The sequence below is a fragment of the Juglans microcarpa x Juglans regia genome, chromosome 1D, assembly GCF_004785595.1.
Source record: "Juglans microcarpa x Juglans regia isolate MS1-56 chromosome 1D, Jm3101_v1.0, whole genome shotgun sequence".
NCBI classification, from domain to species: Eukaryota; Viridiplantae; Streptophyta; class Magnoliopsida; order Fagales; family Juglandaceae; genus Juglans; species Juglans microcarpa x Juglans regia.
The window spans coordinates 43,683,208-43,708,461 of NC_054594.1; the positions used below are offsets into that span (position 1 = coordinate 43,683,208).

Here is a 25,254-nt window from a genome sequence, read left to right on the forward strand (position 1 = left end):
TTTAACTTTTTTAAATATTAAAATAATAATAATATTAAAAATAATATTTTATTATTTTAATTTAATTTAACTTAACTTAATTTAATATCTAAATACAGTCTAAGATGACGAGAGATCAGATGAAGTTGATCAACCAAAAAATAATTCAGAGATCAATCATGTGCTAAATATTAATATCGGCGTCCTCCTAAAAGTTGTATTTATTGGCCGATAAAGGTTAACGTACGTATATTTTTTTTACTTGGTTGACTTTCATGAACATAATATTACCATCATGAAATCCTCTGGTCCATGTCGATTTATGTTGTCGACCATCCTTCAAGAGTTTTGGTCATCTACATACATGAGTGGAATGCATGCACTGTAAACATCAGAAGTTCAGAACTATTACTTTTAGCCGCTCTTTCTTGAATTGGTTGGACCGCTAATTTTAATTTGCTCTCCTCATCTGATTTCAGACCTTGTCTCCCTTTGTTATATATTGAGTCTATTTTGTAAACCGGATAATCAAATTTTTTATTACGTCTCATCTTATTATTATAATTTTTAAAATATTTTATATAAAATATAATAAATAATTTAATTTTTAAAATTTTAAAATAATAATAATATTAAAAATTAATATTCTAACAATATTTTATTTAATTTTTAACTTTTATTCCAACTAATCTTATCTCAACTCACAATCCAAACGATACCTTAATGAATTGTTATTTTTATTATAATATCTAATTATGAATAAGCCTATTTTTATATTATCTAGAATCCTATATATATTTCTCAGATTTGAAGCAGATTTGAGGGAATAGAAAAAAATATAAATGATACATATAATGAGTAAGTATCCCACACTATTTTTCAGAAAAATAATAAATATAAAATTCACATAAAAATAATTTTTTAATAATAAATCTCATTTAAAAAAAATAATATTTAATACACAATACATGACTTTTCATCCCTAAAAAAATAGAATAATGATACATATAATATATTTCATAACATATTTCACAATACTAAAATTTTATTTATTTTCAAAAAATATCTCAACTTATTTCATTTAATAATTTTAATTTTTCTAATTTTTCATATAAAATAAAATAAATAATTTAATTTTTTTAAAAAATTAAAATATAAAAATAATATTAAAAAAATATATTTTAATAATATTTTATTTAATTTTTAATTTTAATAAAAAAAATAAATATAGCTAGATAGCCTAGCTAGGCTTACCTAGCTATAAGGCTAAGGGGGAAGAAATAGAGTTCTAATTAATGGACACGTGCGTGATTCCGTGAATCTTCTTTGGTGCAAGAAGTCAAGATAAGTAGTAGAGTAGAGTAGATGGTCGGAAAGGCTACCTAGACATATGGAGCATCTATCTAGTTCCCAATAGGTTCGATCCGCACAATCCTTCTGCTTTTTTCGTAAAAGAGTAATGGTAGGAATAAGTTTTGTGTAAATTTTTTTTTATATAAAAAATGTGTATCTTATTCAAAAAGTAACTTGTTTTTATATATCTTTTTTACGATGGAATCTATTTTTATACAATGGGCTTATCTATTAAAGTTTGAACAAATCATTTTTTTTTTATAATTTAGTCATTCATTTACCACGTGTATAATTGGTTGAAATTTTTAAATAAAAATTAATATATGTTTAAATTGTTTGTGATTATAATTTTGTTTTTATGTAAAAGATAATCAAATAAATAAGGACGTACGTACATACCAAATTAGTAAATCATACGTGAATTTTGGACCACAAACTTGGTCATATAAACATACACACATTCATTTGGTCATAAAGTATGGTGTGGTTTGGGTAGTGAGTTAAAATTAAATAAATTGATATGAAAGTTGAATAAAATATTATTAGAATATTATTTTAAAATATTATTATGATTTTGAGATTTGAAAAAATTGAATTATTTATTATATTTTGTATAGAAATATAAAAAAATTGTAATGACGATATGAGATAAAACATTTTTACTATCTAAACGGGTTAGTAACAATTTACAATGAATAGGAAAGAAACATGCATATGTAAGATTTGGGAGAAAATCTAATAATAAAGAATCGTTAGAATACTAAAATCTTATCATCGTTGATCAAGTATTCGCAAAAACCAATTGTTTCTGAATTGTGAACCTTCACATATTTCAATATGGAGAGTATTGAGTAGGTCAAGACCCTTATCTACTGTTTTCTAAGTTTTGCTTCTTTCCATCAAGGAATGTAACTATTGATTTTTAAATAGGTAGTATCTTTATTTTAATTACCCAGAGTTTTTAATATAAATATAAAAGTATTAAAATAAATATATATAATATATTTGAAAGGATGTAGCACGTAAGCCACATTTAAGTCTCCCAAAAGTAGACGTGTTCTTTCATTCTTTCACTTGACTTACATGACAATTATTTAAAATCATATGGGTAACCAAAACCGAATATGGCCAAAAATAAAACTACTCAAACCATAACCTTTAAAAGAAATATATAATACATGAATCATGGTTGTGATGTTATTATATTAACACTTCCTTTCATGTATTACATTGTATAAGTCTCTCTAAATAAATTTTCATATGTGATATATCTCTTTATGAATAACTTCCTATAAGTCATTCTGGGTCTATACATCATAAATTAGGAGCAAATACTTTATGTGCTCAACTAAAAATATAATTCTTGACAACAAGAAGTATGTAATACAATGAACAAATCAAACATAAAATGAGCTCATTAACCCCATGCTCTCTACATGTTCCAAAAAAATTTTAATTGAGTGCCTTTTATCATGGGATCTCCATAGTAGATGATGCAATGATTGTCTGTTTGGTGCTCTTCCATGATATGGCACATCTTGCTAACATGAAGACATACCCTGAAGTGGACTTTCTGGAATCTTGAAGACCCATAAAATCTAAGTCTGAATATCCAATCACTTCCAGAAAATCAGCATGGTTTTAAGTAAGCATATGATTCTTGGTTCCTTGTAAAAATCTCATAACCTTCTTAGCAGCCTTCCAAAGTTTTATTCTAGAATTGCTTTGGTATCTTCCCAACATTCCCACAACATATACAATATCAGGTCTTATACAAACTTGTGCATGCATTAAAGTACAAATTGTAGACGCATATGAAATGTTTTCTACTTCTTTTAATATGGGTGCTGCATTGGGTGTTGTTGAATCCAAGGTTTCAAGTTTTATATAATTAAATATCTACATATGAATTTTGATGATAAAAATGAATTCAAACATAAAGGAGTCTCAAGCTTAAGTTTTCTACACAATGGAACCAAGCACATCAACGAATCAAGTATGGGCAAGAAATGGAACAAACTTACAATAAAACTCTTAGAGTAATTTTGTACATCTCTTGATAAAATTCGAAATTGTATCAAGGCTCAAAAGTAATCTTTTCTCCTAAAATATCAAATTGCATTTTCTACACGTACATGACATATTTGAAAATTAAATGTTTGAATTTTTGAAAGATGATTGGTTGTCATCTTTTACATATGCATGTTTTGTTTGAAAATTTTGAAAATTGGTTAATGCCCTTTTCGACATATGAAAAAGATAGATAATTTTGTTTGAAAATTTTGAAAAGTAAATAGTGCTCATTTGTCATATGCAAAAAATAAAATATTAAGTTTGAAAATTTTGAAAAGTAATTGATGCCATTTTTGACATATGCAAAAGAAAGATGATTTTATTTGAAAATTTTGAAAAGTAATCATGATCATTTTGTCATATGCGAAAAGTAAAAGATTAGGTTTGAAAATTTTGAAAAGTAAATGATGTTGTCTTTGACAATTGCAAAAAAGAGAATCTTTTATTTGAAAATTTTGAAAAGTGAGTGGTGCTCCTTTTTGACCTGTGAATCTTTTTAAATTTAAAAATGAAGTCTCATATGCTTATAAATATCTCAATTGAGATATTCAAATTTACAACATAAGAACACAACAACAAGAGAACACAATATCCATTCAAAACTTTCAATCTCTTCTCCAAGCATTGAGCCTTAACCCTTGTTCATTTTGAGAGAGATATAATTTGCGTTGTATAGTTCTTATTCCATTTATTGAGGAGTATTTTCTGATAACCTACCCACTATCAACTATTGTATCAATAAAAGGGTGTGTACAACCCTTGTGTGTATAGAAGGGGTTCTACATTGGAAAAAGTTGAATTATCAAGTGTAAGGTGATTGCAAGTGTAGATAGTATTCTACACGGATTCTTTGTAGCGGTACTGCTCAAATGTGTAATAGATTTCTATCTCCACCTAAAGGAGGTTGGATAATGAATTTGAGAATTCTCAAGGGGTAGCTTGAGCCGAGGACATAAGCAGTGGGGCTGAACCTCATTAAAATATTGAGTTTGCTTCCTCTTACCCTTACTCTTTATATTCACTCATGCTTCATATTTTGTTCATATTTTATATTGTGTATTTGGTTTATAATTACGGATCTTTAAATCCAACCCAATTCACCCCTTTTTGTGTTAGTCATCTGGGCGATAATTAGTATTAAAGCAATGGCTCTTTTATAAGATTAACTATATTTTGAGTTAAGATCTTATGGCTAACATTGCAGCTATATTTGGTAAAGGTCAATCTAGCAGTCGGCCTCCACTATTTTGCAAAGACAATTACACATTCTGGAAAGGTAGAATGAAAATTTTCCTTCAATCTCAAGGTCGAGAAATTTGGAGATGCGTTGTAAATAGATCTTATATCCCAACAAAAGTTGTTGATAGAGTAAATGTCAAAAAAGAAGAAGAAAAGTTTGATCGTGAATACGATAGAATTACAACATTGAATTCAACGGCTATAAATCTCCTATATAATGCTCTCAATGGGAATGAGTTCAACAGAATAATGACTTGTAAGACGGCAAAGGAAATTCAGGGTAACATGGAAGTTATTTATGAAGGAATTTCGCAAGTGAAAGAATCGAAAATTTATATTCTTACTCATGAATATGAAATATTTAAAATGAATGATGATGAAACTGTTTCTAGTATGTACACTTGTTTCACTAAAATCATAAACAGCTTGACAACTCTTGGCAAAATCTATTCCAACGTGGAGACAATAAGAAAAATTCTCAACTCTGACAAAATGTTGGGAATCAAAAGTGACGGCGATTCTTGAAGCTAAAGATCCCAAGAAACTGGAAGTAAATGACCTCATCGGGTCACTTACCACCCATGAGTACAAATTGACAAGAAGAGAAGAAAAAGGAAAGCCAAAGAAGAGCTTGGCACTTAAAACTGTTCCTCATGAAAGTGAAAGTGATGAAGACGCAGAAAGTGACGACAAAGATGAAAAAATTGCGACGATAACATGGAGAATTAAAAGATTCTTAAAGAGAAAAAAAGCTCATTCAAGGAAATCCTTCAAAAAGTTTTTCAAGAAAGATGCAGGTAAATATGACTCTTTCACTTGTTACAAATGCAATAAGCCTGGACATATCGAGGTGGATTGTCCTCTGCTAAATAAAGATCGAAACAAGGGCAAAAAAGTAATGAAAGCTATATGGGATGATGATTCAAACAGCTTAAATAGCGAAGCAAGCAATGGAGAATCTGCAAATCTTTGTCTTATGGCTAAATACGACTTTGAAGCAACAAATCTTTACAATATTAAAAATCCTTCAAATGAAGAATTGCAAAATATCTTGGAAGAAGTATATGAAAGAACTTGAGAAATTGGGTATCAAATATACTACTTTGAAAAAGAAAACTTTTTCTTTAACAAACGAAATTGATGTTTTAAGAAAAAAAAAAAGGTTACGAAAGATAAAAATCATGAATTGAAAAAGAAAATGACTGATTTAGAAAAGATTGTTGAAAACTTTACAAACGGAAAAAAGAATTTTGAAAAACTTTTTGGTAGTAAAAAATGTGCTTTTAATAAGGCAGACTTGGGATACATGCCAAAACAAAAATACAAACCTTATAAAAACTTTTTTGATAATTCTTCTAAATCAAAATTCAATATTCAAAATTCTTTTCATAAAAATAAAATTTTCAAAGAAAGATATTATTACAATCACTCAAAGTTTTTCATATATGTCACATGTCATCTGTTATTTTTGTAATAGAAATAGTCATAATTATCATGTTTATCCCATTAGAAGAAAACATACAATGACTATTAGGGTCATATGGGTACCTAAAAATCTTGTTTCTTCTAATACTAATGAATGAAGGACCCAAGGAACTTAGATATCAAGAAAAATCATTTTAATTATCTTTGTAGGTATGCACGAAGTCCTCCATAAGTAAAAGTAGAGGTATATGTTGAGCAACCTCCATGCTTTGAAAATCATATTTCTCCAAATAATATTTTCAAGCTCACAAAAATACTATGTGGACTCAAACAAGCTCCTAGAGCTTGGTATGAGAGACTCAGTGGTTTCTTGATTGAAAAATGTTTTTCAAGAGGAAAAATCGACACAACCTTTTTTATTAAACACGAAAATGATGATATTCTTTTGATTCAGATTTATGTGAATGATGTAATATTTGGTACTACTAATGAAAATATGTGCCAAGTTTACCAATAAGCCTATCCACCAAACTTGACAAGGATGAAACCGGTATGCCAGTTGACTCAAAGGTATATCGAGGTATGATTGGTAATCTATTATATTTGTTAACATAAACATACTTAGAAGAGAAATAGGAATGATGCATGCCATGAATATCTATTAAATATTTTTATTTTATTATCTCAAATGACTTACAAAAATTAGCCTCATTTTTCAAGCGTTTTTACTCTTCATATATTAACATGACATCCTTATCTAAAGGATTAGACAATCAAAATAAAGAGGTAAGCAAGGGTTTTAAATCCTTATTCTCCTACTTTAAGTCTCTTATTTTTTTTGTTATACTCATGAACAAATCGTTGAAGTATACAAATCTTCTTGTTAAGCTTTTCAGCCTCATGAGTTCTGGACTATAACCTTTGGGAAAACGCAACAATGGATGATGAGTATCAAGTACCAAGACTCACAAGCTCATAAATGATGTCATCATCTGACTTGTTAGTCATATCACTCTCATGTTGCATCATGACAAGTATGGCAGATGCATACGTGTCATGATGCAGCAATAACTGGTGGTTGAGGTGTAAAATATCTCATATAGTGATCAAGAGGATTGTTGGAACAAGATTGTTGAGCCATTGCAAAAAGAAAAAACTTAGAGAGTGAGAATGCCAGATGGATTACAGATAGCAAAGAAAATTGATGCGAATTAGATGGAATTCAAGACTGATTTTATAGAGATAGAAATAAGAACAAGACAGGCTATCATTCTTCAAATCTGACATAGTCAAAAATCACAAGATATGCTAGACGCATATTGTCAAAAGTTATTTAGCTAAACCAGCGAGATTAATGGCAGTTTGTCCTTTTTTTTTCGTAAACGCTGAACCTCTACTGTTATCTGTTGATGTTGACTTTGTATTTAGACTCTCTCTCATTCTAGCTCCTCTATTCGTGGTTGCAGGTTATGAGCGTACCAGTCCACAAATTTCTTCAACTCCTTGTTTTCTTGTTTTCTTGTTTTAGCCTTTTATTCTTTCTATTTTTATTAGCAAGCCTTTGACGCAAGTAAGATATTTGAATGTTAGACTGATCAACCTCACTCGCCCTCACCAGTAACCTCCGAGACATGGTCGTTATAGATGCAGCATATTAAGTATTGAACCCAAGACTTCAAACTTCATATAATTATATATCTACGTATAAATTTTGATGATAACAAATAAATTCAAGTATAAATGAGTCTCAAGCTCAAATTGTCTACACAATAGAACCAAGCACATCAACGAATAAAACATGAGCAAGAAATGGAACAAACTTACAAATAAAACTTTTAGAGTAATTTTGTACATCCCTTGATAAAATTTGAAATTGGATTAAGGCTCAAAATTAATCTTTTATCGTAAAGAATCAAATTGCATTTTCCACATGTGCATGATATATTTGAAAATTAAATGTTTGAATTTTAAATTTTTGAAAGATGATTGATTGTCATCTTTGACATGTACATGACATGATTAAAAGTTTGAATTTTGAAAATTTAAAAGATGATTGATTGTCATCTTTCACATATACATGTTTTGGTTTAAAATTTTTGAAAAGTAATTAATACCCTTTTTGACATATGCAAAAGGTAGATATTTTGTTTGAAAAACTTGAAAAGTAAATAGTGCTCATTTTGTCATATGGAAAAAGTAAAAGATTCTTATCCACTGTTTTCTAAGTCTTGTTTCCTTCCATCAAGGAATGTAACCGTTAGTTTTTAAATTAGTAATATCTTTATTTTAACCATCTAGAATTTTTAATATAAATATAAAACTATTAAAATAAATATATATAATATATTTGAAAGGGTGTAGCACGTAAGCCACCTTTAAGGCTACGTTTGGATGTTGAGCTGAGCTCAATTCTTTATGAATAGTAATAAGTTGAGTAGTGGGAGGAGTTATGAGGGACTCATCTAAACTGAGTTTACAGTGTGTTTGAATGTTAAGATAAGTTTAGTACTTTTATGAGAAGTTGAAAAAGGTTTTGGGTCCTACGTATAAAGATGTGTTAAGTTGAAAAAATTTGTGGGTCCCACGTGTAATGAGATTTTGAGTTGAGATTAGTTAAGTAATTTCAGAGCTGTGTGTTTGGATGTTAGACTCAGCTTAAAATTAGACTGAGCTCAGCTGAGTCTTACAACCAAACGCAGCCTAAGCCTCCACAAGGAGACTATTCTTTCAGCATATCCCTCAAGGGGTATAGTTAAAGGAAGAAGTCCGGATTATAAATTTGAAAAGACCACATATAATTTGTAGATTAAAATAAATAGTTCAATTGAAGTCTTTGAGAAACTCGCCAAGTTGGGTTTCCATCTCTTTTAAAGAATTGTGCATCTCGACAAGCTGGTCTTGAGGCATAATTTGCAAACCCTCCTCACTCTGAACCCCAAAGCCTGACCCGTCTTTAGAGCTGCTGCATAAGATCGCCTCGGCACATGTCTGCTACGCGGCTCCCTGACAGAGCCATGTCCTACAACACCTTGTCCTTCCAAACCGTCACTCCCTCTCTTGCTGAAGGAAAAATCATGCAGCACCTCCTCCATCCTTCTCCAGCCACTGCTCCCTTCCTCAAGAATGAAAATAAAATTCCTCCTCCCTCCACCTCCATACTCTTCCACTGCCATATAACGTCCTCGAGCATTCGAGCAACGATGTGCCGTGAAACTGCGTCTACCTTCCTGGACAATAGAGAAAAAATCTTGTTTCTCATCTTTTGTACACGCTTCCATGGCCTTGGCCAACCATTGTACTATTGTTAAACCTAGAACCAGCTTAGATATCACCCTTCAACTCCTTTTAGTGATGACCAACATGCTCCCCTCCTTCATCAATGTAAAGGATTTATATTCTATGACCAACTCCATAGAAGAACCCATCCTGACCAACTCCCCTCCTTTAACAACCATTCATCATCTCAGAGAATCTAAATCTGTGACACAGGGACACGGCTGAAGACCACTACTTGATGTCAGAGTACTCCCAGAAGACTCGCCGAAAAGCGTCGACTCATTATGTGTTGACGACAAGACCAACATAGCTGTTGTAGGGGTTGCCGGAGTACTCTGAGAGACGACACAAAGAAATCTAGGTCGCCATAGGGTGGACCGACGCCGGACGGCCCTTAGCGAAGTCGCCAGGGTCCGTCGGCTTTATCTGTGATGAAATGGTGCAGTATCTCTCGTCGGCAAGGGTGGGTGGCAGCAAATCTAGGGTTTTCTCACTTCGTAAGGATTTGTCTCTCCTCAGGACCGATGCCGGACAACCCTCAACGAAGTCGCCGGCGCCCTTCGGCTTTGTCTATGACGACGATGAGAGGTCACTCGCCGGCAACAGTGGATGGCGACGGTCTCCTTAGGGTTTTCTTGGATGTACGGGGAGAGATAATTTAACTATAAATCTCTGAAGGTACTCTCTGTGAAATATCTCCAAAATCAAATCTACATGGTTCCTTATTCAGTTCTAATCCTTATAATGATCTCCAAAATATCTTCATTTTAACATATTCATAAATATTTTGATAAACTCTAACAAATAACAACAACCCACATATCAATTTCAATACTAATGCCGAGACATGTGTTTCAACAAACAATCCACGTAACAATTGAAATCTATACTAAACAACGTGACACAAGAGTTCGCTCTAATGCCACTATTGTAAGATTTGAGAAAAAATCTAATAATAAAGAATCATTAAAATACTAACATTTGACCATCGTTGATCAAGTATTCGCAAGAACTGCTTGTTTCTAAATTGTGAACCCTCACAGATTTCTATATGGAGAGTATTGAGTAGGGGTTTTCAGCCTATCTTTATTTACGTTAATCAATGTGACTGATAAAGAATCACAGGCCTTTATATATAGATAGGCCAAGACCCTTATCCACTGTTTTCTGAGTGATGTCTTCATTCCATCAAAGAATGTAACCGTTGGTTTTTAAATTAGTAGTATCTTTATTTTAATCATCTAGATATTTTAATATAAATATAAAACTATTAAAATAAATATATATAATATATTTGAAAGGGTGTAGCACATAAGCTACTTTTAAGGCTACGTTTAGATGTTGAGTTGAGCTCAGTTCTTTATAAATAGCAATGAGTTGAATAGTGGAGAGAGTTATGTGGGGCTTATCTAAACTAAGTTTAAAGTGTGTTTGGATGTTAAAATGAGTTTAGTACTTTTTATAGAAAGTTGAAAAAGGTTGTGGGTCCTACGTATAAAGATGTATTAAGTTAAAAAAAGTTGTGGGTCCCACGTGTAATGAGGTTTTGAGTTGAGATGAGTTAAGTAATTTCAGAGTTAGGTATTTAGATGTTAGACTCAGCTTAAAATTAGACTGAGCTTAGCTGAATCTTACAATCAAACGCAGCCTAAGCCTCCCACAAGAAGACTATTCTTTCAGCATATCTCTCAAGGGGTGTAGTTAAAGGAAGAAGTCCGGATTATATATTTGAAAAGACCACATATAATTTGTAGACTAAAATAAATAGTTCAATTGAAGTTTTTGAGAAACACTATCAATAAAGTGAGTAAAAATATAATAAAGAAAAAAATAAATTTCAAAATTTGAATCTTGTAATAAATTTGAAAGTTTTCCGAGTAGGCTTGACATATATTGCAATTAAAAGAAAGAGGCTAAACTTTGTAAACGAGTTATATACGAATCATAAAAAAATAAATCGATAATTATATGTGAAGGATAAACTAAGATTTGGATTTTCTAAATAATGTATGATAGTATATTATATTGAAAGGTTTTAAGTAGTACATGAATTACAGACTATGTACGTACCTAGCTACCCAACCAAATGTGAATTTCTTCATTAAATATATTTCATTCATATAATTATTATATGTCTTAAAAAACAAATAATTTAATATCAATTTATGATTTTCTTCAAATTAAATACAATAGAAAAAATTACAGAAGACCAACAGCTAATTTAATGATGAAAAAAATGGTCCAATTAAAAAATTATAATAATATACACTCTTAATTTTTTATGAGACAAACATTAATCTTATAAATCAACGTGTGGCTTCTGAAAGTTGGGAGACTTTTGACTTGCTTTCGTTTTCAAATTTTCATGGAAGAAAAACTATATATTCTACCTCTACCCCCGCTTTGTTTGGTATTTAATTAAAAAAAAAAACGTGAATACAATGAACAACGTTCTGGAAAGAGGAAAAGTTGAGAGAAATGAAAGGTCTTCATTTATGTGTTGAAGAAGGTGAACTTCATGAAAAGAAAAAAAGAGAAAAGGACGATAGAGTTAGTGTCGATAACAAATGCAGGGAGATGCCTAGCCTACATGAATTATATCTCTACATCATTATATATGTATTTATCCATCTAATATCTACCATTTGTGGGCCTTGAACCCTCCGTTTCTTTGACAATAACTATATATATATATATATATAGCACCTAAAATTAGAGTGGACACAACCAAGTTCCATATTAAGGTATACTTTTCTTGACAGGAAGCTTTTGACAGCTCCTTACTAAACACCATCCTTTTGGGCTGTCAAAGCAGCTGGAAGCTTTTTCTCTAGCCATTTGCTGCAAGTTCACCTCCCTACTGTGCAGACGTGGCTAATTTTCATGTAAAGGGTTAATTTTGAGCACCATACCAGGACTAAAAATGAAATCAAACCTTAGCTCGGTTGTATTATCAAGTATCTAATGATAAATACATTTGGAATTGGCAAGAGAGAAAATAATATGGACGTGATTGAGGTTCGCATTGACCCCAAATACACCCAACCCCCCTTACAATCAAAACACTTCTCTATCGCCTTTGGAAATTAAAGACCATTATAGAAAAGGCAAAGATATATCCAAAGAGAACTGCAAAGCCAGCAACCCCAACTGCCACTGCTGCAAGAAAATCATGTTTGTATCCGTAGTAACTTCTCGTAAAAGCTTCAACTGTTATACCAATATCAAGTACGTCCTTTACATCCCCAAATTGTGAAACAACCAATCCGTACATGGACCAAGCTACTGGACATGCCCAGTAGTACCATCTCCACCACATAGGAATCTGCTGTCGTTCACCAAGTATAGAAATAAAAGAAAAGGAACATCAAGTTAGATTTTGTTAGATGCAGGTATCACATAGAATCTGCATACAAAAGCTGGCTTATACTCACAGGTAGTGGGATAATGAATCCCGAAAAGATGTTCCATAGTGCATAAAACGCAGTGGCAAATATGATGGCAAAGTGGTGATTTGGTGTCACGGCTACACACATCATGCCATAAAAGGTGAAGTACAATATCGTGAAGTACATAAAACATAGGTACCAAAAGAATTTGGCAGCAGTCCATTCAAATCCAATCATTGGATAGACAATGACACTGTATACTGCAGCTTGTACAAAAACATATGAGAGCTCAACCACAACCTGCTACGAAAGATGGAAATGAATTAGGATGCAAATTTTCTTTCATTATTATTGATCATGTCTGCTAGATATATCCCCTTATTTACCTGTGCAAATGCATATGAGAAGGCTGAAAACATTCCAGCAGCCCTTTCTCTGTAGAAGACAGTTCGTTCAACGTCCACAACCGGCTGAAAAGATGAAGCATTTTGGATTCCCAGGAAGATAGTGGCAGCATACATAGAACCCATTGCATTAAAGAGATTTTGTTCTTTCTTGCTACAATTTGAAATGGTTAAATCAAGATGTGGCAATAAACAGCAGGAGTTCAAATTTCTTGTTCCAATGGTAACTTACATTTTAGAGCCAAGACCCCAGAACATTGTCCCGAAGGTCAAGGCTATGGCAATTGTGAAGAGCATTCTTGCAGCAGTGTATGGAGGGTTGCGCCAGTAGGACCAGTGTTGTTTCCATAAGCAAGCCATGCATTGTGTGAAAGGATTGTGAATATTGAGATCAAAAATAGAGGTCCTTGGAACCAGGAGCAGGCTTGCTCAATTGTTTAATAAGTGCTTTGTTTCTCCTGATGCATTGCCATAAAACATTAGAGTTTCAGCCCCAAATTCAAGGTACAAGAAACTTGGACAAAGATCTTCTATCAGCATTGTCAAGACATACGATAGACTACTATTCTTTTGTAATAAAACATTAAACCTACCGGTATAGCTCTGAGTTTTTGTACACACTAGCAAAATCAATACCCAAAGCTATTTCATCAGCTGAAGTGGTAATTTCCAACATCCAAGTTGCTGGGTTGTAGCCATCTTTAATTTTTCTGATTCCTTCAATGCTCTACATGAAAATATAAGAAAGGTTACTAGTATTAGCAACTCTACAATACATCAAAATTGTTTTTTCCTGATTTCCAAAGCATCCCACCTCAAAATATTTGATAAGATGGCAAGAATGGAGACCCAATGGCCCACATATATCTCCTGTCCTCCACGTTTCATTAGGAAAAGCTGCAACTCCATGATTTAGCATCACACTCCAATCTAGAAGAGAACCTACAAAAATGCACCTACGACTCATGGATTTTGACATTTCTCACCTCATCAAAAGCTTCAAATACGTCAATGCTTGGCTGATGAATGGTGCAAACTACCGTTCTTCCTGTGTTTACAGTGTTCCTAACTGTCCTCATGATGATTGCAGTGGATCTTGCATCTAGACCGGTAATTGGCTCATCCATCAATACTATAGAGGGATTTGCAACAAGCTCAACTGCTATGGTGAGCCTTTTCCGCTGCTCAGTTGATAGACCATTCACACCAGGCAACCCAACTAATGCGTGCCTCAAAGGGTTCAGCTCCACTAACTCCATGACTTCCTCAGTAAACATCTGCAGCCATACACTAGTATTGAGAATCCACAGTTTACAGGCACTGGTATAATATTCAAGCTCCCTAAACAGTTTCAAACTATTTACATTTTAAGTTCAAGCACTAGTAATTTTGTTATTAAGTATGTTTAGCTTTAGCAACACCACGCTTAGCTACCAAGCAAATTTTCTTGTCACTTGAATAAAAAGACTAGTTAATTTGAAAAGGCAAGTAGGTCTATTAGCCTTGATATTGCTCATAAACTGATTTCACAACGTCTTGGTCTGCAAACTTGCCAAGAGAAGACAAGCCCAAACTCTCAAATATGAATGTAAACTAAAATTAAACAAAAATTGACAGCGTCCAGCAGGGGAATATGGCTATTTAAGCCTAAGCCATATCTCAATCAAGTTTGAACTGCCACTCGCATTAGAAATCAAGGGAAAAAGAAACAACAAAATCCTCAAACAGTTTGACTCTAAGCTACCGACCTTCCTGGATTCAGAATCAATATCACGGGATAAACGTAGCCTTGCTGAGTAGAGCAAGGACTCATAGACCGTAACATGTGGAGAGTGGATGTCATTTTGCTCACAGTACCCAGAAATTCGAGCAAATGTTTCTTGCTTCTTCAGGTAACCTGAAATTGTGATGTTTCCCTCAATATATCCACCAGTTTTCCTGCCAGCCAACACATCCATCAGAGTTGTTTTACCGGCACCACTAACACCCATCAGAGCTGTGAGAACACCAGGCCTGAAAGCAGCACTCACGTCCTTCAGAGGCACCAATTTATCCTCGAGAATAGCCTGATCCTTCATTTCCTGCAAGTTCAATTGAAAGAAACGGGAATTCAGTTTCTGGCCAATACTGTCTGAATGAGAAACAATAAGCACTAATTCAAACATTTACCATGTGAGTTACCTGTGGCATGTCAACAGAATATGTAATTTCATCAAAGGTTATTGATTGTGGTTCAAATGAAAGGACCATTCCTCTTTTCCCATTATTGCTTGCCCTGATAGATGCTCCTGCCAATAGAGATGACGATCCGGATGAGGTAGTAATTTTTTCTCCACTTCCTGGATGTTGATCAAATTAATTTGGAACTTAAATGGCATGTTAATGATTTTTTTTTTTTTTTTGATAAGTTGGCATGTTAATGATAAATACAAGAGATCAGTGACAATCACAGCACGATAGATAAAAGACGTATCACCTATGTCCATTGAGCTATTCCTTCTGTATGTTAATTGTATGCCGTATCCTGTCCATTCTCCCTGATCATTGCTGTCTGGTAATTCTGATTTTACAGTCTGTGGATTCCCAAATGCTGCCCAAATAATTAGCAATGAATGCATAGCTTCTACAAGACTAAAAAGAATTGAAAGTTAGAACAGGAGATGAAACGCACAGTTGAGAAGAGTAAGAGCTATGGTGAAACAGATGTTGAGAAGTAACACAAATCCAATCACTGCCCCAGTGCCTATCCAGTACCAATACGCATGCGCGAAGAACCCTCGGGACTTCAATACTTCAACTCCAAGCGGTTCGGTTGAGTCGGGGAGAACCTTCATAGTTGACGTTTTTTCTTTAGAAAAATGGTTTTCTTTTAAGAGGAAGAAAGAGTCTGTGTCAAAATTAGCGGTTCAAATCACTTACATGGCTCCAACTCTTCCCAAGGAACTCGTTAACCACTATCGCAATCTGCCCAAACATCATTGGCGAAGCCCAGTAGCCCCAAATCCACCCTTTTTTTATATCCTCTGCAGTAGTAAGAAGGAAAAAGCATTCGTTAAGCTATAGTCTAACCATGTGAAACGGGTTAACTTCAACAAAATTTATCAGCTGGACGAACCTCTTGACAGGACAAAGCCACCCAATGCAAAAAGCAAGATCAATACATAGAACCTAAACGTGTTAGCAATAATCATGTTCCTAGAAATTGCCGCAATCAATCGGAATAGTGCAGAAGCCATCTGGATTAGAGCTACTAGCAGAAGGTATTGTTTAAACAACCTGCAGTTGTACATTTCCAACTTTCATTTGGAACAAAAACGAAAACGTGCTAAAGTAATCTCTAAATACGTGACAGCTTCATCATATAAGTGGATACCTCCCAACATCTGGATCATATCCAATGACATAATAGGTCATAAATATCCAAACACCATCTTCTACGAATGTTATTGGAATTTTGAGGATCCATAAAGGAAGAGCATATGCCCAAGAAGGGTAGAAGAGGAGGTATCTTTGCTTGAAGAAAACAGGAAGCTTTGCAATGGTCATTGGTAACTCTGACAATCCATTGAACATGTTCATAGCCACAGTGGCCAACAAAGCACCCGTGAAAACTCCTCCATCAGCTACTGAATGACGATGCATCTTGGTTCGTAGGAAAACCGTCATTGTTATAACTCCCACTGATGAAAGCTACATTCAGAGAAAACAGTACTAATCCAAATCACTTTTGAAGACAATTAAAACAGAAGTAAAAAAATAAAATATAGACGCACTTGGATGAGCTTGAAGAAGTAGATAATTGAATTCCTCTTCATAAGCAAGTATTCTCTTGAGAAGCAAGCTTTCAACAGCTCCTTAATGCTAACACCATACTTCCTAGTTGTCAAAGCGGCTCTATGGCTCTTTCTCTTGTCATACGGATCCGCAAGTTCGTCTCCGAGTCTCCTTCCCACATCGAATGATTGGAATGCCTCGGCGAATTCCGGGACTGTGATAAAACAGTAAGGTTCATCTTTGCTTACCCAATACTGCTCCTCATCTTTCCTTGAAGTCACCTGTGAATGTATCGGTTCGTTGGTCTATTCCATTTTACAAATAGGCGAGAGGAGGGAAAAAGGCTAGATTTAAAATTACCTCTTGCAAGAAGTTAGGCACGCTTTTCCTTCTTGGACATTTAAAGCCCATGAATGCGAAAAAGTCAAAGAACTTGTTCACAGGGTCCCTGGTACACAATTTTGCCATCGGAGAGGAGAATAATGTCATCAAAAAGGTCGTAAGTTTCCGGTGCTGGCTGGAGGAGCGAGATGACCGCTGTTCCATCAAGAATGCGAATGTAGTGCTTGAGCGAATTAACGATTTGAAAAGTGGTAGAACTGTCCAACCCAGTTGATATCTCATCCAAGAACAATGCCTTTGCTGGTCCGACCAGCATCTCCCCTTAATTCTATTTTGTAGAGACTATCAAAGCACGAATCACGTTCACATAAAAAATAAAGAGTACTTCAACATATTCGTGGGTAAATATTTACTAATCATTTTGAAAAATTATAGAGATTTATTATTAAAAAATTAATTTTTTTCATGTGATTTCATATTTTATTTATTTTTTAAAACGATTACATAGCAGTTGTATAATTCACAATTATAAATATTTTTTTTAAAAAACAAACAAATAACTTGTGATGTTTCGCTTTCCAGTTATTTTATCGAGCAATACTATATACAGTCCTTATTTGGAGATTACAATACAAGTTTAAACAATTTTATCTTTAAAAATTTTTAAAATTATAAAAATATCTCTTTTAAAATGATGTTTTTTTTTATTTAATAAAATGCCTCTACATACAATTTTCAAGTACGAACTGCAAATAAAATTTGTCTATTTTACCTGTTGTAACACGCTTCTTTTGACCACCAGAGATAACCCTTCGCATTTCATCCCCAATCATGGTATCCGCACAAAAATCCAATCCCAAAACCTGTACAATATTGTAGGTTCAAGCAAAGTAAAGAAACTGGACTTTTTAAGGATATGGCAATACGACCTTTAACATGTAATCTGTCACGACGCTAGCCTCCTGGCCTTCGTTTGCCTCGGCCTGAATCATCACAAGTGAGTAAGCCAACCAAAAACATTTGTCAGCAAATCAAGAATCAAGTTGCGATAACATACTTGCCTGATGAAATATTATTCGGTACGGTCCGATGATTCAGTCGGGACTTTTTTTTTTTTTTTTTTATCATATCGAGATTAATTTTTAAGATCATAACTTTCAGAATTAATAAATAATTTCACATTATCACAATAAAAGAAGAAATAATGAGATTGTTTTTCACTTTATATAAGGATTTTAACCCTATATTTCATCCCCGATCGTGGTTATACTTGATATTTCAACAGCTATGCGAATTATATTAAGCAAAATTATTTTTTCTATTCCGAAACTAATTATTTCTTTTTAAAGTAATAGATTTAAAAGTTTATAAATATCAAGTCAAATTAGTAGAATAAGAGTGTAATTCATAACATGCTACAGTCACAAATATATTTTACAAAAATAAATTTACAAACTAATGATACGTTATATATATTTTATAATAAGAGTAACTTTACAATCTAACGTTAATCTACGTTATTTTATAAATTTACTTTTGTTAGATTTTTTTATAACTAAACCATTTCTCAAAAATATTAATAATGCATAGGCAACTTTTTTTTATAGCTTTTAAAAAAAAAAAAATTTGAAGGTGGTTATGCGAAATTTATGCTGGAGTCGTGATTTCTGGTTATCAAGATCATTTTCAATAATGAATGTGAATTAGATGTTTAGATTCGAAGAAAAAACTAGTGAGATGCATATGTGAGATGCATATGCATTCTATCCAGTATCCATGCAACGGCCCCGCAAACTGCAGAGACACTGCTGCTATGTCATGACTCCCCAAACCAAAAACCATTCCCATGACGTCGCTCATGTCGCGCGCCTCCCATCTCTTTCTCCTGCACAAGATGATCATAAGAGTCATCTGGGAGCAGCTTCTGTCTCACCTTCATGTAGACATCGATATCTGGGTCAGGTTTGATATTTGCCTCCTTTTCCCTTCTACACAACTCTGCTAGCATTCTGCAGATTAATTTCCAACGTCATGATATATCAGTATTGATTTCTTAAGATGCACTAATCACCAGATGACGTTTTGAAATTTAAACTCAAAGAAAAGATCATGATCAAATATCAACTTGAATCAGACCAACCATATCGCGATCCGACCCCTTGGCATCTTGCAGAAAAGTCCAAGGTTTCCCTTACAGTCATTTCTCCAATATGGACATCATATTGACTGATATAAGCAGCGGTTCTCTCCGGTACAAATTCTTTCATGTCATGGCCATTATAAGTCACCCTGCCAGAAAACTGGCGATTTTTCTAATAAGATCTCACTAATCAGTGAGCTTAGAAACAGCCTACAACCATTTAATTAAAAACTAAATAGAAATCAATTGGGCTGTAACAAAACTTTTGCACCTTAAGACCCGGATCAAGCTTTCCGGCCAACGCCAATAAGAGTGTGGTTTTCCCAGAACTTGGAGGACCCAATAGTAATGTCATTCTTCAAATTTCATATGAACATGCAATATAAGAAATGAGTGCCAGAAATTCTATAAATTCAGAATCCATGGACGTTCCAGATTACAACTGATCAAGTTTTTTCAATTCTAACCTGCTAGGCCTGATGATTCCACTGACATCTTTAAGGATCCTGAAATGTTTCTTGCTACTTGGAAGGATGTGGAGATACGTCAAGAATCCCTAAACAGTTCACGGGCAAAGTAAATGTAAGAGCAAACAACTAAGAAAAGTCCCATTTAATAGCTTGTGTGCTTGGTTTTTTTGCAGGTTCCATATTTTTGGTTTGTTCCGATTTAGGTTAGCCGTGTAGACTATATGAATGTAATGGTTTTGATACCTGGATTTTTAATTTCATAGCTTATATGTACCTTTAAGATATTATGTTTGTAACCACGATTTTTCTTCCTCACAAATGAGGGTAATAATAAAATTGAGTTACATCACTCTTCTTAAAAAAAATTAAAAAAAAAATAGCAGAAAACATGCTTTTCTAGTTACCTCTAGGATATTGGCATTGAAGTTGAGGAAAGTAGGCAAAGCCCTGCTTCCTACATAAGCTTCTGCCTCTACATTTAGATGCTCATATCGTACTTCAATTGTAGGAAGCTTAATCCCAACTCTGGAAAATTTCAAAGAAAAAAGAATACCTATCACAATACCCCAACAAAAAACTAAGAACATGAGAAAAACTAATAAATATTGGTAAATCTCATAGCATTAAATTGGCATCAGAGGATAAATCTTACTTATCTATCCGATCCCTGAGCTTCAACAAGAATATTTCATTATCATCTTCAATTTTTAACCTCTCAATTAACTCCTTCCTTTCTTGCTGTCCAAGATTGTCTATATTGAATTCGGAGGCGTCACCTCGCGATGTAGTTAGTATGCCTATCCTTAAACGATCGTATGTAGGAAGCCTCTCGAGTGCAGCCCATTTGAGAGCTTCTTCGTCATCTTCATCTCGTGAAGATCTGGAGAAAACTTCCACACCGTTGTTCCTCCATGCAGATGAACTGCTTACACGCAAACTGTTTCTGGTCTTAAAGAGGTCACCAGTCTCCATTACAACCCCAGTGCCAAAGATCAAATGCTGCAGCAACAGTTAAAACCCGCCAAAAACACCCAGAACTAGTTCTTCGCAGCACTCAACGGCCAATAAAACGTAGGAGTGCAAGGTCTTACGGGTAAGCCCAATGACTCACTTGGGTGGGAAACGCTGAAAACAAAGTAGGAAAAAACTACTTTCCCAACAAAGTACTCTCACCGGCACTCCTTTCTCTCCCGAGGTGGTGCTAGGTCCACCGACGCTTCTACATATTTTTCTATCGAAATTGTTTTTTCCTTTTTTTCGAACGTTTTTTAAATCCATTTACAAACTCATTAAAACATATTTTTTAATCATTAAATAAATTAAAAAATTAAAAATAAAGAAAGAACTCGTTACAAAATATCGGTAGAAGGATGATCTACAATTTCTCCTCTCCCACCCCCATAAGAGCGTTGGCAGTCGCCTAATCATTGTCAAGTAATTTTTTTTTAGGTTAAAACTTTTGCATTAGACTAACTAAATGGAAATTTGTAAAATTTTGAACTACAGTAATTTAAAGGTCCTAGTCAAATTTAGAGAGTTACTGTAGAATAATTAAATTAATATTTTATAATTTTTCCATCCAACTACTTCTCTCTTTTAATATTAAATTTTAATATTAATACAAAATATTAAATATTATTTACAAAATATATTTACAAAATATTAAATATTAATATTAATACAAGTGTATTTACAAAATATTAATTTTTTAAAATAAATTATTAAAAGATATAATATTATATTATTATTTTGAATTTATGATAGCTAGTTAAACGTGGCTCAAGATTCAAATATTATATTAAAAATATAAGATTACTTTATTATATATCATAAATCAAATGTTATATTAAAACTTTTAAGATTAGTTTTATATTATATCAAATGTTATATTAATTTTATATTATAAGATTAATAGACATGAATAATAAGATTAAAATTTTATTTTATATTAATTAACAATTTAGCATATAATATAAATAATATTTTATATAATATACAAAATTAAAATTAAAAATATATATCGGTTTGATTCGGTTCAAACCGATTTTTAAAATATAAAAATCGATTTAGAGCCAATTTCGATTCTTAAGAATTAGTTACGAACCAGATTGAACAGACCAGTTTGACAAATTTTTTTATCTAGTGCTAAGTAATTGTAATTTTGTTTCTCATTGTAATGCGAGGAAATGCACATTCTAATCATCGGTCGACTGAATAAGTCAACGTAGTCTTATTTAGTTACGCAGTTTAGATAAGATAAAATGAAATATTTTGTTAAAAGTTGAATAAAATATTGTTACAATATTATTTTTTAATATTATTTTTCTTTTAGAATTTAAAAAAGTTGAATTATTTATTATATTTTATGTAGAAATTTAAAAAAATTGTAATCATTATATGAGATAAGATGAGATAATTTGATTTTTTAGAATCAAACTAGTCCTAAAGTGGATTTGTCGTGCGAAGAGTTGGGCTATAACCTTACATATATATATATATATATATATATGTATGAGCAAGAATAATGATATGTATAATTTTCAAATAGACATGTCTACCTTTTGTAAAAGAAAAATGATAAACACACAATATTTTATACAATAATATTTTAAATGAGTGATATTTTTATAAAATATCTTATAAGACTAATATTATTTTACAAAAATATTTTTATTTTATAACATGTGTTGTAAAATATGTTATAAAATATATTGTATAAATATCACTATTCTTTGTAAAAAGTGTCTCATTAAGAAAGAATAATTTCTTTTATAATTTTTGTTAAAGTAGAGTCAACTTTCTTATAAAGATATACACGAGAGTCAAAATTTATTTATTTAAAACTTATACACATTATTTTTGATTTGGACAGTCAGGATACGGGTATTTGTATATGGGACTCTGTATCCAAGTTATTTCTGTATATAATTTTGTAGAATCGATATATTTGAATATATCAAAATTAAAATAAAAGTCAAATTCTTTACCTGTGTTTCCTTGCACCACTCTTATTCCTTTTAGTATAATTTTCCTCATTTTTTATATACTTTATAATTTATCTCTTCTCCACATGGATGGCTGAAAAATAAAAAAAATTTGCTACTTATCGCATATCATATTTTATTGTTTTTATTTTATTTCTATTAAACTAATTAAATTATTCTAATCATTATCTCTCCACTATATATTTACTAGGAGAAAAATAAATCATATATGGTATATAACATAGGGAAGGTCAGTGAATTTAAAAAAAAAATAAAAATAAATTAATCTTCTCGCAATTGGTGGGCTAAAAGGGATGGTTCTACAATCACGCTCCTGCTTTAGGATGTTTATTTTTCGTTACTTCTTTATACGTGTATTTTTTTAAAATTTTTAAATATTTAAAAAAAATTAAAAAAAAAAATTACAATATTTTTTAATCACTAGATAAAAAAAATTAAAAATCTCAGCGGGATCCCCGGGAGCTCCGGATGACCAGCATTTTCTGGCTAAAAAATCAAATCACTCTGTCACTGACGGAGATTGCGTCAATCCGCAGCAGGGGATGGGGACCGTACTTTCCATTCAATGGCGTTCTTTATTATCATTCAGATCGATCAGCCCGTTGAGGGATTGGCTTCTCTTTCCGACTGTTGCCTCATGCCCTTATCTATCTACCCTCTTTCTAAAATTTAGGGAAGTGATAGTTAGAGCACTTTCAATAATTTATGTATCTTATCTTTTAAAATATATTATTAAAATATATTTTTTTATTTTATATATTAATTTTTATAATATATTATATATCAATTTATATATTTTTTTATATTATATTATTTAATAGTTTGTTAAAAGAAAGTATAAAAAAAGAGAAATTATTGTGAAAGATAAAGTACATGAGAAGACAATAAATAAATAAAATATTTTTACATTTGTGAACAGTTTATTTTACATTTAGCTGAATACTGTAGTAAAATGTAAAATACATTTGAAAATAAAGGATCCATTGGAAGTAGTTTCAAGCTACTTTTCTTCAAATTTTACATAAAAATAAATTTTACAAAATCATTGTGAGTACTCTTATCTTTTTACAATTTATTTATTATTATTTTTATTTAATTTTTTAAAAAAATTTTATTTTATTTAATAATTAAGAAAGTAACTATTAATAAAATTTTATATTTTTTTAATTTTTTCATAATAATTAAAAATGTTAAAAAAATACTTAAAAAAATAATAAAAAAAATAAAAAAATTTCTAATACATATAAATATTAAATGAGTAGTAACCCTATCACTATCTTAAAGTTGAATATATATTTTTCTTCCTTGTTAAGAAATAATAAAATAATACTAAATATAATTTTAAGATTTACTATTCATTTATTTTCACAAAAAATATAATTTTTTATTTTTTATGTAAATATAAAATTTATTCTTTTTAAATGAAATACATAAAATTTATCCATTCTAATACTATAAATATTATTTTTTATAATAATAATAATCATAATAAGAACAATAATAATTTTCATACTCTCTACTATCATGATAAATAAAATATAATGAATACTTTCTAATAATTTCATATAAGAATAAAGAAAATAATAGTGAGTGTTGACACCTACATCATTAATTGATGAAGCGTGGGATAACCTGCTACTTTCAATCATAGAGACCATTATGTGCCAACCACATAATAAGTGGTAATGATCTAACTAAATATCGCTATAAGTTCGTAATTTTGCTATATGTTAGAAAAAATATCTATATTGGAATAGCCTATATTCCAAAGCTTAATATGTGAGCTACAAGCTACAGTAAACTAAGAGACTTTCAAAAAAATATAGAGAGAAATTATTATTAGGAGCATCTATTTTGTATACATGATGTAATATTATTTAGACTATACATCTCCTCAAATGAGTGTTAAGAACAATTAACTAGAAGCAGCTATACAGTGAGTATAAAGTGTACACTGCTACAATAAATTCTCTATATTATTCTTTCGTTATTGGCGAGTCACTGTTCACCCTTCGCACATTATTTTATTATTTTCATCAACAACCTCTTCTTTCTTTCCCTCGTTATTTTCTCTCTGCCCAACCCGCAAGCTTCCTCCCCTCATTCGTCCCTCTTCTCTCCCTCATTGCCGGTGAATGTCGTCCAACAGTTTTGCAATTTCCTCCACGTTGTCCAGGATGTTGAGCCTCCAAACAAAACGTAGCTACGAAGAACAAGATGTTGAGCCTCCCAATTGCTTTCTTTTCGTCGATCAACTTCTCTTCACAACCCCATTTCCCAATCTTCAAATCCTCCGTCAATGGCACTAAAATCAAGCACATTAGCGTGATTCGCGTGCCTCCTTAGACGGGGTTACTCCGAAACCCTTCATCCTCGGTAGTAATG

General features: G+C 32.1%; 1 pseudogene; it reads right to left on the reverse strand.

The window, feature by feature from the left end:
- Nucleotides 1-12,269: 12,269 nt before the first annotated feature.
- On the reverse strand, nucleotides 12,270-21,085 carry LOC121257762 (annotated as a pseudogene).
- Nucleotides 21,086-25,254: the final 4,169 nt, after the last annotated feature.